Below are 4,254 nucleotides of genomic sequence, written 5' to 3'. Positions count from 1 at the left end.
TTCATCTGCCTTGAGTAGTAGATGCTATGCAATGCTACGGACAACGTGTCTGACAACCACAAACCTCTTCCCTCTGTCTTGTCCACAGCATCCTAGGTCTTCAAAAAGGTAATTGCTTTTGACCTTGCTCTGCGTAGCGTTCAGGGTAACTACATTGTGAGCTACTTAGACTATCTTCTGTTAAAAGACCAGTCACCCCAAGCCGCATTAGCCAATGTCCAGCAAGCAGTGCAGACTCTCTGGAGCTTCTGGTGGATCCTCAAATTCCACCAGTAATTGTTGAAACCACAGGACGAAATCCCATCTCTCTGTTTTTGTGCTTGGAACTTCTGGCTCCAGAGATATCCCTTAATTGACTCTTGCATGAGAACTCTGGGTCTGATGGTGGTCTTCTTAGATGTGGTGCTATATGCCCAGCTTCACTCCAAACCATTGCAAACTGTGTGTGACAAACAGACTTGGTCTCTGGACTGCCCCATGCATCTGACCTGCAAAGCCAGAATCTCTCTAGCTTGGTGGATATCCAATCTGATGCTGTCAGGAAAAACTTTTCCTGCAAAAAAGTGGACAGTTCTCACAACAGATTCCAGCCTGTTGGGTGTCAGCAAGTCCTGAATGTCTTATAGGTGCAGGGGACTTGGTCATCATAGTAAACTATACTTCACATGAACATCTTGGAACTGTGCGCACTTCAGTTGTCCTTCCAATGCTGGGCTACTCCACTGCAAGGTCACTTAATCAGAATCCAGTTGTACAATTCCACATCAGTAGCCTAAATCAACCACCAGGAAAGCACCAGTGAAAGTGGGCAGTGGACCCGATTCTGACTTTGGCAGAACTCCATGTTCGTGCCCTAGCTACTGTTCACATCCCATACATTGAAAATTGTCAGCATCTAGATCTTGGGCCGTGGGCACTCCTTCCCGTAATGCTCCAAGTACTTTGCCACATGTGAGGGAAATCAGGGGGCATTCCAGTGACCCTCATTTCACCAAACTGGCCCAGGTATTCAAACACATTCAGCCTCTTGGCAGACTCGCTGTAGGCCCTCCTGGAAACTCCAGACCTGAAACTCCAGCTGAAAGGCCTACTTTATGTGATGCATGTGGCTAGGACATTCTATCTTTGAAGTACTCTTCCTGATCCCTGTTCTGTTCTTTCTTCGGTTTGGTCTAGACTAAAAGCATTTTTTTTGTTTAGTTCGTTTCACTGATGGACTCTGATAGGCATCATTAATAGGCAGCACTAATAGGCAACACTGATGAGGAGGCACTGATTGGAAGCACTGGTGGGCACTTTCCCTTTAACACAAGCCGGTTATTTTTTTAAACCTGCTAAAGGCATAATCAGCTAGTATGCACTGCATACTAGACGATTATGAAATACTTACCTTAGAACGAGGCGTCGGCAGGTGATCTCGGTCCACGCCGAGGGAGCGAACATTTTCCCTCGGCGTGTCTTCCGGCTCCAGCGTTGTGAGTGGCCGGAGCCGCGATGTCGTCACTCCTGCGTATGCACGCAGGAGACATCTTTCCGGCAAGGTCCTACGTCTGGCCGGACCTTCAGCCGAGAAACTCAGAGCGCATGCACTGCTGAAGTCATCGGCTGCATGCAAGGGGAATATCTTCCTAACCGTACAGGTTTAGGAGATATTATTTTTATCTACAGGTAAGCCTTATTATAGGCTTACCTGTAGGTCAAAGTGAAAAAACACTTTACTACCGCTTTAAAGGGCTGCTGTGACAAGTCCCTTTACCCTGATCTATGATCAGCCGAGTCCAAAGGACTCTTTTTGTTGATTATTTTGTTGTAGCTCACTGAGCTAAGTTTTGTACAAGGTATGCCCGCAAGGTATTACCACAAACTGAAAATGCTATTTTTACTATACAAAACAAGATCACCCATCCATTCATGCACGATTTATTTTGTTGAGAGATCATTTTGAAAAACACCCCCTAGCATTTTCTAGCTGCAGCCATCTTAAGTAAGGGGAGACGGTTCCAGTAACACTTATTTCCTGAAATAAAGCTGCCCTTAGCTCATGCATACATGCAGGAGGGTGTGCTCAGCCAAAAAAGCCCTTACTCCAGATGAAACAAAAAAACGCTCCATGAAGACTCCTGGAATGTATGGCATTATCCTGGCCAAGGCCAGAAACTAGAGTGGAACTGAAGAAATGTTAAAAAAAAAAAAAGGTTTCAAACACACACACACACACACATACAGTATATATATATATTTATATATCATACCTTCCTATTTACTAATGCTAGTAACAGAAGGACTAGCCACTTAAAGTGGAGTTCAACCCAAAAATCAACTTTACATAAATCCACAGCATTCTCCTTGAGCAACATCATTCACCTTGAGCAACTCCACCTGGTGCAGAAAAAATGTACACACACTTAAGAGTGTTCACAAAAACGTGCAGAAGGGTGCAACGTCAAGTGGTCCTCCTGTGAAGAAAGGACCCAAAACCCTGATCCCCCGGGGTGTTAGGCTCCAGACAGGGACCGAGGTACTGTGGTCCGAGCAACCGAAGCCGACACGGACCCAACTTCCTCGGAGGGACTGCCGAAACAGAACCCTCCCAGTACTAGATGGGGCTCCCCCGAAGGGAGACCCCATGAGAGCAGGCGAACTAAGCCAGAAGGCCATGTCCACCCACTCCCAAGATGTTCAGGGCTGGCCCGAGGACCGGCACCCTACTGATCACACAGTGAGACAAAACATGCAAACAAAAAAAAGACAAAAACGTGACAAAACATAGGCAATAAATTAAATAAAGTGGGGGAAAGGCATAGTGAAGAGGAGAGTGAAAGAAGTGGTCATTGTGTTCAATGACCAGGCCAAGAGGAGAGTGAAAGAAGTGGTCATTGTGTTCAATGACCAGGCCCTCCGGCCAGGAATAAAAAATTCCTCCGGTCCTAGCCAAAAGGCCCGGCCCAGGAGGCAGGTGCTAAAAAAAAGCGTGCATCTGTGCAGTGACCGTGGTATCTTTAAATCAAAGTGTCCCTCACACACAGTGATTCTCAGATACCCCTGGACTGCCACTCCAGGGGCAAATGCACCATAGGCTTTTCGTTCCAAATCTAACCCCCCGACCGGCCAGTGCAGCCCTCCACCCCTACCAGCTAGAGAGCCCTTCAAGGTTTTCTTGGGGAGAACTGCCGCTCCAGCAGCCTCCGCCAATACTAGCCCCTCCAGACCCCCCGTCAACCCGGCGGATTTGCATGGCTCTGCCCCACTCATCAAAGGGCATTACCAGCTCCTCCAACCGGATCGCTGACAGAGATGGCACTTACACCAGCCAGCCAGACTAGAACTCGGCAAAAAGACCAGACCAAGTGCAGCCACCCATCCTCACCAGGAGCACCCTTCCAGATGGCTCAGACTCGACCATTGGCCGGCCCCCGGTATCTATTGGGCAGCTCGGCATAGCCCCTGCTGAAACCACCCTTCCAGGTGCAATGACGTCATTGGATTGCATCCACCCTCCCAACGGAGGTGCTTCAGCGCTCCTCTGACAACTGATAAGAACAGATACTACACTTGATTATAGCCAAAAGGCCGAGAAATAACCACTGTTATGGTGTTCAAACTATTCTGCCACTTCCGGGTCTGCGGTGATCAACATCATATGCCTCTGCGTCTGTGCTCCTGGGAGATGTGTGTCAACCTTCCCAGGAGTCCGTGGGCATTGCCGAAGGCTAGAATCACATTGTTTAAAAACCGGAAATGACATAAGCAAAGGCAACGGGGTGGGCACTTACTCCTTCGCCAACCTTTATGGTAAAAACATAATGATCCTTTTCCTGGGCCCCTGTGTAAACGGCGCACATGCAAGAACAGGAGGTGCATGCTGGGTATCCAGCATCACCATATCCAGGAAGAGAATGCTAGTGGGCTTCACACGCCCACACTAGAGATGGAAGCGTTCTGCAGAGGACAAATAAAAAGTAAGTACTATAATAAAACCGAAATTGAGCAGAGATTTTATCAATAACATGGATTAATAGTGTTTAAAATGGTTTGATATAACGAATTACCTTTTAAAAAAAATGTATAACATTTTTTTTTAAAAAATCTGCATGGAACTCTGTTTCAATCGTGCAACAACTGCACCCAAATACATTTTTAATAATTTCTTTACACAAAAGAGAGATTTCTTTTGGTGGTATTTATAATCACTGCTCTTTTTTATTTTTTACTAAAAAAAGAAAATTTAGGGGAAAAAAAAGTTCCTAAATTTTG

The 4,254-nt window shown here is 46.5% G+C and overlaps 1 pseudogene; it reads right to left on the bottom strand.

The window, feature by feature from the left end:
- Positions 1-3,478: 3,478 nt before the first annotated feature.
- Positions 3,479-3,582, bottom strand: LOC120925245 (annotated as a pseudogene).
- Between the last annotated feature and the right edge of the window lie 672 nt (positions 3,583-4,254).

The sequence above is a fragment of the Rana temporaria genome, chromosome 1 (assembly GCF_905171775.1).
Source record: "Rana temporaria chromosome 1, aRanTem1.1, whole genome shotgun sequence".
Taxonomy (NCBI): Eukaryota; Metazoa; Chordata; class Amphibia; order Anura; family Ranidae; genus Rana; species Rana temporaria.
Note: the sequence above shows the minus strand (reverse complement) of the source record. Positions and strands in the feature narration are given on the sequence as shown.